We start from the raw sequence: 13,014 nt of genomic DNA, 5'->3' as shown, positions 1-13,014 counted from the left end.
GGGACAGTCAGCGACTGTGGGATAAACACACTAAGTAGGTGTTTATACTAAAATAATTGTCAGTGAAATAGTTAGCAATCTTGGCAAATAATTTGTCATCTGTGGGTTCCTGAGTCACCACCTTATTCATGCAACTGACTCCTCTTAGAGCTATGGGTTCAGGCTGGCTGTAGACTCAGGCAGACAAGACTCCATCAGTCATAACTCTGAGGACCTAGAAATATATGGTTTTAAAGGAAAGTTTAGATTCTGGATCATGATTCTGAAGCCAGGTGTGGATTCTGTGGCACATTCAGCAGCTGCAGGACTGTAGAATACTGGGTACACAAGGCCACATAGGGACATAGGCCTCAAGCCACACAATGGAAATGAGGAGCCTCAACACCTTTGTGGATCTGGGCCACAGAGAATAGGTAAGAGAGCAAAGAGACAATGAGTTGTGAAATGGTTGCTATGATACAGATGCTGTCACTAGGCCATCAACACTAGAAGTCTAAATATCTTTGAGGATTTGGGCCATAGGCCAAAGTTTTCAGACTGAGGAGCCTAAAGTTAGGCATTTAAGGGCTTGTCTACACTACTGGTGCTACAGCGGCACAGCTATGGTGCTACAGGTATGCCGCTGTAGTGTAGACAGTTCCTACAGTGATGGAAGGGTGTTTCTGTCACCATAGGTAACCAACTCCCTGAACGATGGTACCGCAATCAATGGATGCATTCTTCCATTGACCTGGCTGCATTACAAAGGGGTTTGGTCGGCATAGCTACGGTGCCCATGAGTGTGAATTTTTCCACACCCCTGAGTGACGTAGCCATGGCAATCTAAATTTTACATGTAGACCAAGCCTAAATCCACATTTAGAAAGCTAAGCAAGTGATTGGATTTGCAGGGGTGCTGAGAACTCACAAATTTAATCCCCCTCAAGGAAGTTCCTCCTAATTTGAATCAGAGATCAGAATCTTCTCCTTAACGAGAGATCTGCGGGTCACCAGCGTTCATGAGTCTGAATTGCAAGTAGTCCTTTTTCTGTGCACAGCCCCATTACATGTCCCCCCTCAGGACATTGCTGGGTAAATGGTTTTACTTTTCAGACAGTTTGTACTGGTTTGGCCCAGTTTTAAACAACCAGTTTTCTATGGTCTTTGTTTTTTTTAAAGAACCAGAGTCATGGAATTTTCCTATTGCTCTAAAAGCGACTCTTCAATGTACAATTGCTTATGCAAATTGAAATGCTGCTCCCACTCCAGAGTTCATATCGGAATGTGCAAATCTCAAAGTTTTTGTCTTCTTCTACACCAATGTACATGAGTGGAGGATCTGAACCATTGACTTCAATGGGAGATACTCATGGTCTGCCATGGGTGGAAGAGAGAACACAGACCTAGGTATCCAATGGGTCTTGTTTGACTTCTACCGACAAGTGCAGAGGGCAGCTGCTAGCCTCCCAATGGGTCAATCCCTGTTTTATTTGTGGCTCTGATTAGCTTCTCCCATATAGAAGCTTCTTAAAGGGACACTGTACACTTTAAAAAAAAACCCATCACCCTTCTGTCCAAAAATGTTTCCCCTGCTGAACTGCTACATCTAAGATTGCATGGAGGTTAAGTCCATTAATGGCTATTAGCCAGGATGGGTAAGGAATGGTGTCCCTAGCCTCTGTTTGTCAAAGGGTGGAGATGGATGGCAGGAGAGAGATCATTTGATCATTACCTGTTAGGTTCACTCCCTCTGGGGCACCTGGCATTGGCCACTGTCGGTAGACAGGATACTAGGCTAAATGGACCTTTGGTCTGACCCAGTACGGCCGTTCTTATGTTCTTATGAGGGAAAAAACACAAGCTGTTTAATTAGGGCAATTTTAATTGATTTTCCTCTGTAGAAAAACCAGAGGTTTCTTCCTGGTTTCTTCATATTCACATCCCAGGGCAGGTGTCTTCTGCGAATCTGAGTCTGTCTGTCGCCAATAATGGCTGAGGACATCCTAGAGACATCATTCCTCAGCCTTTTGAAAGAAGAAGGGCCTGGCATGACAAAACAGCAAGCCCTCTAATAGAGCCACAAGAAGTGGGAAGGTGGTTGCAAGAGTGTGGGACATTCCTGTGAACGAGGCTATAAACTGGGGGAAAGAGTGAAGATTAGGAAGGACCTGGAGACTGGGCAAGGTGGGCGGAAGAAATTAAAGTTTATCATACTGTGATCTCCTCCATAAGCACTGAGGTAACTCACCTTTCTGCTACTTTCCCAGCTGCTCAAGCTTCCCGTATTGCAAGTGGAATCAACTAAAAATTAAACACATCAACAGTTTAATCGTATTAATCATTACCAGAGCAAAAATGCCATTAACTTGCACTTATACATGATAAGTGAAGTCATATAAACAGCAGGCTGCTGAATGTGAATATCAGAGTTAGAAAATATAATGGTTCCTTCCAACATTTGAAAATTAACTAATGGGGCTGTCTAAAAATATGATGGATTTGGGCAAGACGATTTAAATAAAACCAACGTCCGAAGGTCTACAAATTCATAATGAAGATTCTACAAGCCACTCGCCTATATCAAATGCCCTTCAATAAACATACACAATACCCATCAGTATATACAATGCCCGTCAACAAACATACAACTCTAGAGGTCATGACCCAAAGTAAAGACCAAGAAGAGAATTCCAATCTCTTCCTATCCTGCCACACACTAAGCAACCATTCCTTCACCTGTGCCTGCAACTTAAATACCACATATTCATCTCTGTAATGCACCCAACATCTACGGCCCAGCAACTGGACTCAAGCTCACTCACAAGCATTGGGAACCACTAATATTTCACCTCTAGTCTTCATATCTCACCTCTAGAACTTCATCCAGTGTACTAACTGCCCCAATACCTAGGTGGGTGAAACCAGACAATCACTACGCTCTCAAATGAACTCGCACAGGATAATGATAAAAGACAAAAACGCTGTATCATCTATCACTGAGCACTCTATATCTGATCCATCAGTCCTCATCCTCAAAAGAAACCTACACAACACTTTCAAAAGCCGAGCCTGGGAGCTTTGCTCATTCATAGCTTTGCTAGACACTAAAAATCATGGTCTTAACACAGACACTGCATTTATGGTTTATTACAACAATCTGTAACCCACTAATTCCCCTTTTTGTCTTATGTTACAGGAGTGTTAATTGGCCTCTTCACCTTGAATGGTCTCTTAGGGTACGTCTATACTTACCTGCTGGTTCGGCGGCAAGCAATCGATCTTCCGGGATCGATTTATCGAGTCTTGTCTAGACGCGATAAATCGATCCCGGAAGTGCTCGCCGTCGACGCCGGTACTCCTGCTCTGCGAGAGGAGTAGGTGGAGTCGACGGGGGAGCCTGCCTGCTGCGTGTGGACCCGCAGTAAGTACCTTTAAGTTCGAACTAAGATACTTCGACTTCAGCTACGTGAAGTTATTCACGTAACTGAAGTTGCATATCTTAGTTTGAACTGGGGGCTTAGTGTGGACCAGCCCTCAGAATATGTGCTAACTGCTTATGATAAACTAGCTGTTCAATCTTGCATTTAGCTGACGCTCTTAATACCTTTCCCAGACCTGAGGAAGAGCTCTGTGTAGCACAAAAGATTGTCTCTCTCACCAAGAGAAGTTGATCAAATAAAAGATATTACCTCACCCACCTTGAACCTCTAGTCCTTGCTATATAGTCTGGAAATGATGCTGTTTGACATTCACCATAAACAAGAGTGTTCCAATCCATGTCATCTCTATCATAGGCGCCGACTTCCTCAGTTCCCAGGGGGTGCTCGACCTCCCAGGCCCCACTCCCACTCCACTCCTTCCCCAAAACCACCATCCCCGCTTCTTCCCACCCCCTGCCCCTGCCTCTTCCCGACCCTCACTTCTCCCTAGCACCTCCTACATGCTGCTGAACAGCTGTTTGCGGCAGGTGGGAGGCACTGGGAGAGAGGGGGAGGAGCTGATCAGCAGGTCTACCAGTGGGTGCTGAGCACCCACTATTTTTTTTACATGGGTGCTGGAGCACTCACGGAGTCGGCGCCTATGATCTCTATAATTAAATAGATCCTGTTTGGAACTCTTGAGACATCTAGATAGACTTATGTGCAGTGCTAGGCAGGAGCCAGTGGTTGTGGTACATGTAGGTACAAATGACGTAGGGAAAGGTAGGAGAGATGTCCTGGAGGCCAAATTTAAGCTGCTAGGTAAGAGATTAAAGTCCAGGACCTCCTTCGTAGCATTCTCTGAAATGCTTCTAGTTCCAAGGGCAGGACCACTTAGACAGGCAGAACTTCAGGGTTTCAATATGTGGATGAGACAATGGTGTTGAGATAAGGGATTTAGGTTTATTATGAACTGGGAAACCTTTTGGGAAAGGAGGATCCTGTACAGAAAGGATGGGCTCCACCTAAACCAAAATGGAACCAGCCTGATGACATGGAAAGTTAAAGAGGACATAAACGAGTTTTTAAACAAAGGGCTAGGGGAAAGCCAGAAAAACATCCAGTTCGGAAAATCACATCCCTTACGGGAGGATTTATTAAAGGGGATTCTCTATATCCTAGTAAAGAAGAGAGGATAGAAGTTGATAAAGTACAGGTAAGAACTGAGGAGAAACACTCACATGAAAAAAAGCCCCATTCAATTACATCACATGAAGGCAGACAACTAAATATTGACAAATTTTATAAGTGCTTGTATACAAATGCTAGAAGTCTAATTATTACTCTGGGTAAAAAGGTATTGATATACACCTCTACCCCGCTATAACACGACCCAATATAACACGAATTCGGATATAACACGGTAAAGCAGAGCTCCGGGGGGGCGGGGCTGCGCACTCCGGCGAATGAAAGCAAGTTCAATATAACGCGCTTTCACCTATAACGCGGTAAGATTTTTTGGCTCCCGAGGACAGCGTTATATCGGGGTAGAGGTGTAATAGGTAGGCACCACAGAAAGTTGGTGGAACTATGGGGCATGGTAATACAAGGCATAGGCGCCAACTCTATGGGTGCCCAGGGTTCAAACACCCACAGAAAAAAAAATAGGGGGTGTTCAGCACCCACCAACCTCTCTGAGCTACATTGTGACCTACTTCAGCCCCATCCCAAGAGGACGTGGTATAGGAATGATGCCTTCCCTGGGGGGTTGTATGCCCTTCCCCTCACAGAATCCCCTGCCTATTGCCAATGGCCCAAACCAATCCCTGGTGTAGCTGCACTGACTTCACTGTAGTTACACCAGGGATGTATTTGGCCCCATGGGTCTTCCCAGTAATGCTGGCCAAGAACCTCTGCTGTTCTACCCTGCTGGTTAGCAGGGCACAGGGATGATGGTTGTCTGGGGATGTGTTCTTAGCATCCCTTCGCCGCCCTATAAAACAAGCTGCCAGTGAATGGTACCAAGGAACAGCTGGATTTTGCTTTTTTTTTTTTTAAATCTTCTCCACAGGGAGCTTGTGTCCTTTGATTTATTGTTGATGAAGAAGGGCCACATCCTGCAGTCCTTACTCAGGCATACTGCCCATTTATACTGAAGAGATTTGTATCTAAGAAGGGCCCGAGCAAGAGTTGCAGGATTTGGCCGGGAATCTGGGATAGTCACGCTTGTTTCTAAAGATCTATGTGTGAACTCCTGGCTCCATGTGGTGTCCAGCCATGGATGGGCAGAAGTCCCTACCACTAAAAGCAAAGCCTGCATTTTGGAGGGAGGGTACTGCTCTATGTGTAAGTAGGGACTGACACTCCCCTTAATTCCAAATCATTCATACCCTAGGGGAGCTTGCTGGGCAATGGGAAGGGGAGGGTTATTTGGAGAAGGAGCAAGTTGCTGGGGGGATCTGGGCAGTGGAAGGGAGCTATAGAGGGGAATGCTAATGACCTGTTTTAAGAGACAGTAAAGGCTGTTCCGTGCTGCATGTCTGCTGAGCCTAGCATCACTGCAGAGAGTAGGCACCAACACAGATTTTTTTCAGCTGAAATGAGATGCTCTCTATATTTACAGAGCTCTGGGATGGTCGGGCAATGCTGAGGTTTGGTATATTGCTTGGTAAAGAAGCATTTCTAGACCTTTGGGAAGCAGGTGGGTTATGCTCACCCCCGTTGTTGTCAGCATCCTGGCTACAAGGCTGTAGGTTGCAATCCACAGGGCGAATTGCCAGTGAGTGGTCCTATAGATTACAGAACCTGAACTGGGGCCACGGCACTGGGCGTGTTTGTGTCTGATACAGCCTGATGCTGTGTATCCATAGAGGACATGGGGATTGTAAGAAAAGAGAGGCAGTGGCTGAGCTGGGGTCAGAGATTCTTTGGCTGTGTCTTCCCTGCCAAACAGGCTGTGTTTCGATACCGAGATCAGTAACTCAGAATAGCTCGCTCACGGTGAAATCCTAGTGGTGACAAGGCACAGGTAGCTTTTACCTCACTGAAGCCAATCAAGACAACACTGTATCCACCCGCTTGGGGTCTACCTCGGACTAGCTACAATGAGGTAAAAACGGCAGAGGCTTGTCTCCACTAGGCCCTTACAGCACAACAGCTAACTCATGTTAACTATCTTACTGGGAAAACACACCTCCTTTGGCACTGGAGACAGATCCTTTGTATTATGTGCTAATCAGCTGACCCTGCTACCTCATAGATGATAGAGACGGGAAAGACGTACCACACCATCTGCCCCACCCCGACAGAACAGGATGGTGCCTATTGGACAGTTACTCATGTTCCAGCCATTATTCTTTCCTCCTTTATAGCTTGTTGGGTGGGAGGGGTATAAGCACGTACAAGATATCCGAGGCCACCATAGTGTAAGGCTGCTCTTCGACTCCCTCCCAAGCTTCTTTATCCAGTTGCTCCCCTCTCTGTTCCTCCTTCCCATCAACTTTGCTGCTCTGCTCTGGCCAAGGCTGTTGCACTGGAACACGCAGGTAGGTCTTGTCTATGCTGCAAGGTGGAGCTGTGGTTTAATCATGGCTGCAGGGCAGCTGTGTTATTACCAGCTCCCCCGGCATACCAGCTCCCTAAAGCACTGGTTCAAATGAGAGGGAAGCCACTGAGCTGTTGATTTCTGGAGAGGGCTGGAGACTCGGGTTCAGAGAGGTGCTGGTGGATTTTATGCTTTATGTGACTTTCAGTTGCTGAGAAACTGAAGTTAACTAAACTCTCAAGGCCCCCGACTGAAGCCCCTTTGGATCCAAGCCCTGTAACCATGGCAACCGAGAGCTCACGCATGGCCTGCCCAAAGGTCTACGCAGAACCCTGTGAGTCGCATGTAGGGCCTACGGCTCATTGCCCAGCATCCTTGAGAAACCCTGACTTCTGTACAGTTAATAAAAGGGGCCATGCCCTAGTATAAGACCACAGGCTGGGATTCCTTGGATTTAATGAGCCGCATCCCAAATAACATCAACAGGAACAGCTACTGACCTTTAGAAAAGCAGGATTGGCCTGGAGCAGTCACAGCTGCATTTTGCGAATGGCCCGTGTAAAAAATGTCACACCCACACGTTTGCGTGAAGTTGTCAAAGCAGGTCTCGCCCATCCAAAGGGCCATGGGGGCAGATCTGGTGGGTGCAGTTTCTCTCATTGTGTGCATTCCTGCACAGCGCCTCTCTTACACTGCACAGCTGCGCACAATGGGGGCCCTTAACCTCCCCTGAGCTCTTAGGGAATATCTGCACTGCCCTGAGAACCCCGTGCCAGCTGACTCAGGCTCATGGGGCTGTTTAATTGTGGTATAAGACGTTCTGACTTGGGCTGGAGCCTGCAAGGCAGGAAGGTCCCACAGCTCAGGCTGCAGCCCAAGTGCAAATTCTGCACTGCAGTGCAGTTAAACAGCCCTTTAGCCCAAGTCAGCTGGCACTGGCCAGTCACAGGTTTTTAACTGCAGTGTAGACACTCTCAGATACTGCAGTGCTGTAGAATCATAGACTATTAGGGTTGGAAGGGACCTCAGGAGGTCATCTAGTCCAACCCCCTGCTCAAAGCAGGACCAAGCCCCAGACAGATTTTTGCCCCAGATCCCTAAATGGCCCCCTCAAGGATTGAACTCACAACCCTGGGTTTAGCAGGCCAATGCTCAAACCACTGAGCTATCCCTGCCCCAGGCCAGTACTGTGTTCATTCGGCTTTGGAATGAAAACAAATCCTTTCAACTTGGGAAGGTTTGGGGAGTCCAGAGCTCCCTTTCCACACAACCCCTAATCTTTGTTGAAACGTTTTGGTTTGGACAGAGTTTCAATTAATCAAAAATGCTCCAACCCTCTCTACTGACAAGTTTGAATCTGTGCCGGGTGTATCCTATTAGCCAATCAGGGCAGTTGATTATTCTACCCCCATTTAGTATCAGTCAGTTCAGAAGGATGAAGTAGAAAAGACACCTGCCCTCTGCTGCTGTAGCAATGCAAGAATCATCTTTATTAAAGGAACATGAGTTCAAATCAGACAGTTGTTCAGAAAAGCAGAATGAACATGGCTTTCCTCCTCTCTGGCTGCGGAGAATCCCCTGTGTGGATTTCTTCAGATTCCAGCAGGTTCTTTATATCACTTTTTTACAGCAGGGTCTTGAAAAACCGCAGGATGCGATCTTCCTTTCCTTCCAAGGACAGAACCCATATCGGCACTGACCTCCCCTAGCAACACAGGAGCTACGTATTCCTGCAAAGAGGAAAGACAAATTGCGGTTCACAAAAGACAGAGAAACAGGGACTGTGAGTTTAGATTGATACAAACCATGGGAATTGCCAGTTAACTTAATGATGGGCACTCGTACAACAGCTACAGCCTAGGGCAACGGTCAGAGAGCTGGCCATCTGCACAGCAAAATAATCTCTTTCTTACTATTCGTTATTTACGGTGGGATCAAGCAGTGTCCATTGAGATCGAGGCCCCACTGTACGAGCACATAGCCAGAGACAGTCCCTGAATGCTTGTTCCAGTCACTTAGACTTTCTAGGACTCAGTTCCCTACCTGTACAAGAGAGATAATAGTACTTCCCTACCTCCCAGGGCTGGTGGGAAGAGAAATGTGTTAAGGCCTGTGAGCTACTATGATAATGGGGGCCATTAAAGTACCTAATCTAGATAGCGTTAGGAACAGAACTCAGGAGCCCGAAGTCTCACTCCAGTGTCCTACTGGTCTATGCTATTACATGCCCTGCCTCCGCAGAGTCTTCTCTGGAAGTTGGAGCAGGTCTGTATTTCCCTGGCTCTGAGTATTAGCACCAACTGCAGATAGACTGCAACAGTTATTTACAGTAAGCCTTTCAGGGCAAAGGCAGTTTTTGTGAGGTTCAGGTCTTGTGAGATACATTTGCTCAGGTTCAATAGGTCTCCCACGGGAGCCTGTCCCAGTCTCAGACAAACCTGGCTTGATTTGTGAGTTGGCGTTATACAAAATCCCTGAGCTCACAGGTTTCTAACCCAAAACCCCCGAGCTCACATGGTTCCAGCCCAAAGCCAGCTGGAGCCCTGAGGTTTGGGCCGAGCTTCCCTTTGAGATTCATCCTCACCTGAAGCTCGAGAGCTTCACACCCCCCATGCTGACTGGAGAGTGCTTGAAAAATAATTAATAGTAACAAGAGTGGGCATCTTAAATATAGCTCAACAGTAATCTAGCCTGGAGACCTGCAATCAGCTGATATTGGTGTGTTTCCCTCGCATTGATAGAGACATCCCATTTACAAGCCTACGCAAACTGGCATCTTACCTGGGGCTTCCATGGCTCCTTCTATCTCGTCCAGCAAGGCAGGTTCCTGGGGTTCATCCTGATCCTCAGACCGGGCCTGTTCCTGGAAAACCAAGAAGAGAAGAGCAAAGAGAAGGTAAAGAGCCCGCATGGCTGATGCTCGGCTGGGATCTTAGTGTCCCTGCAGAGAAAACACTCAGAGACAGGTTGAGACTATGCTGCTTTAAAAGGTAAAAGAGGCTAGAGTCTCGGTTTTAATGTGGGTTTATAAAGCCGAGGACAGGACATCATGTGTGTGCGTGTGTAAATGAAATTCCTCCAAATTCCCTTTGATGTTACTCTGATTAGGGCTCTGCCCTCAGCTGCACATCCAATCTATTTACTTTAGCCTTGCTGATGATCCTTCCTGCTTCCCATCTGTTTGGAGATAGGCAAACAAAGCACCTGAGGAGTCTGTCATCTCCTTCTGATCAGAGAGAAAGATAAATACCGGCTCCCTGCGGAAAGCAGAAAAGACAGTGAGAACTATTTGAGATCACATGCCAAGATTATACTTGACCTCTCCCCTCACAGGCCTGGTCTTCACCAGGAAACCACCCTTGTCTTTTGGAATCACCTATCTAAGGCCTTGGCTACACTTGGCAATTCACAGCGCTGCCGCGGCGGCGCTGTGAAGCACGAGTGTAGTCGCGCCGCCAGCGCTGCGAGAGCTCTCTCGCAGCGCTGTAAGTACTCCACCTCTCCGAGGGGAGTAGCTTGCAGCGCTGCGAGTGAGCTTGCAGCGCTGCAGGCGCTGATTACACTGGCGCTTTACAGCACTGCACTCGGGGGAGGGGCATTTTCACACCCCTGAGCGCAGCAAGTTGCAGCGCTGTACAGCGCCAGTGTAGCCAAGGCCTTAGGTACTTAGCCAGTCCCCATTGCTGCTGTATCTGAGCACCTCATAAAGGTTAACATATTTATCCTCTCAACCTTCCTCTGAGGCAGGGCAGAGCTATCTTCCATGTAAAGAGGGGAAACTGAGGCACACAGCCTTGTCCAAGTCCACACAAGAAGTTTGTAGCAGAACGTAGAATTGAACTCAAGTTTCCAAGTGCAGAGTCCTGCACTTAGGATGGAAGAATCCCATGCACTGCTACAGGCTGGGGATCGAGTGGCTAATCAGCAGTTCTGCAGAAAAGGACCTGGGGATTACAGTGGATGCCAAGAAGGCTAACGGTATATTGGGCTGCATTAGTAGGAGCACTGCCAGCAGATGGATTGATTATTCCCCTCTATTCAGCACTGGTGAGGCTACATCTAGAGTATTGCATCCATTTTTGGGCCTCCCACTACAGAAGGGAAGTGGACAAATTGGAGAGAGTCCAGTGGACGGCAACAAAAATGATCAGGGGGCTGGGGCACATGACTTACACGGAGAAGCTGAGGGAACTGGGCTTGTTTAGTCTGCAGAAGAGAAGAGTGAGGGGGGATTTGATAGTGGCCTTCAACTACCTGAAGGGGGGTTCCAAAGAGGATGGAGCTCGGCTGTTCTCAGTGGTGGCAGATGACAGAACAAGGAGTAATGGTCTCAAGTTGCAGTGGGGGAGGTCTAGGTTGGATATTAGGAAACATTATTTCACTAGGAGGGTGGTGAAGCACTGGAATGGGTTACCTAGGGAGGTGGTGGAATCTCCATCCTCAGAGGTTTTTAAGGCCTGGCTTGACAAAGTCCTGGCCTGGATGATTTAGTTGGTGTTGGTCCTGCTTTGAGCAGGGGGTTGGACTAGATGACCTCCTGAGGTCTCTTCCAACCCTGATATTCTATGATTCTATGACTTTCCTCTAGACCAGTGATACTCAGATTGCGGCTCACAAGTGGTTCTTTATGTGTCTCCTGTGGCGCTTTGAAGCACATGATATTAAAACACTGTGTGATTTAATTATTAACCAGTCCAAGATATTAACCAGTCAGAATGCTTTAACTTTGTGATTAACCATTTAACTTATCTACTTGCACAAAGTTATTAACTTATTTGCTGTAAGAATTAGATAGATAGATAGATAGATAGATAGATAGACTAAATATTTCCACTGCCATACAGTTTAAATATGAACAGTACTATTGTAAATGAAACAATGAATTTGTACAACTGTGGCTCTTTTAAGTAATATCGATCACTAATTTGGCTCGTGAACCACTGAGGTCTGAGTCTCACTGCTGTAGACTACACCTCCTTAGTTTGCTTATGGAAATGTCATGTGGGAGTTTGTCAAAAGCCTGGCTAAAATCAAGATATATTTTGTCTACAGTTTCCCCCTATCCATTAGGCCAATAATGCTGTCAAAGAAGGAAATTAGGCTTATTTGGCATGATTTTTTTCTTCACAAATCCATGCTGGCTATTCCTTATAATCCTGCTATTCTCCAGGTGCTTACAAATTGATTGTTTAATAATTTCTTGCAGTATCTCGCCAAGTATCGAAGTTTGGCTGACTGGTCTTAAATTCCCCTGGCCCTAGTAAAGATAGGTGTATGAATGCATGATGCTGAAGTTGCTTGGACAGAGTAAAAACAATATAAAGCCTTAAAAGTAGGAATGAGCCCCTTGCATACTGCCATACGACAGGAGCCTTAATGCGCATGAGAATCAGTCTCCAGATAAAATGTAAAATAATCAGGGAACTACACATAGGGGATGCAATTAGTAGGGCAACAGATAGACAAACATCTGTCTGGCAGAGAGACCTAGACACTACACTTATTCAGTGCCCAGTTGTCAAAAATTGGCAACAACTGGTAAAATGTCTCTATGACTTAGCAAGGGAAACTCAGCTACAAATGGATCATGAGCAGTAAAGTTCAACACATCACCGCTAGATCTCCTCTACTCTGGCATAGGTTGCTCCATTCTGAACATATGATGGGAGTTTCCTCGCATCATTGACTTTTGGCAAATGGTCAGCCAGTGCATTCTGGACACTGCTACAGTTCAATGGACCGTAGATGCCAGGGTTTTACACAGAGCTTCCTCCCCAGGCTCTACCAATGAGATGTCTGACCTCTTCTCTCCTTGGTTGCACAAAGTGGAATAGTCTATCTACAGAGGGCCTGGCCCACATAATAGCAATGGATAAACTGACCCTATGAACCTATGACTGAAAGACATGCTTGCTAAATATAACGGACTCCCTGTGGGGTAAATTAGAAAATCTCCACTTACTAAGTAACTATGAGTGAGCCTATCTGAAAGAAGACTGCTACCAGGGCCGGCTCTAGGTTTTTTGCTGCTCCAAGCAAAAAAAATTTTGGCTGCCCCCCCCCCCCCCCCCG

This window comes from Terrapene carolina, unplaced genomic scaffold (genome assembly GCF_002925995.2).
Source record: "Terrapene carolina triunguis isolate 2854851 unplaced genomic scaffold, T_m_triunguis-2.0 Scaffold228, whole genome shotgun sequence".
In the NCBI taxonomy this organism is placed as follows: domain Eukaryota; kingdom Metazoa; phylum Chordata; order Testudines; family Emydidae; genus Terrapene; species Terrapene triunguis.
This window is presented reverse-complemented; position numbering follows the sequence as displayed.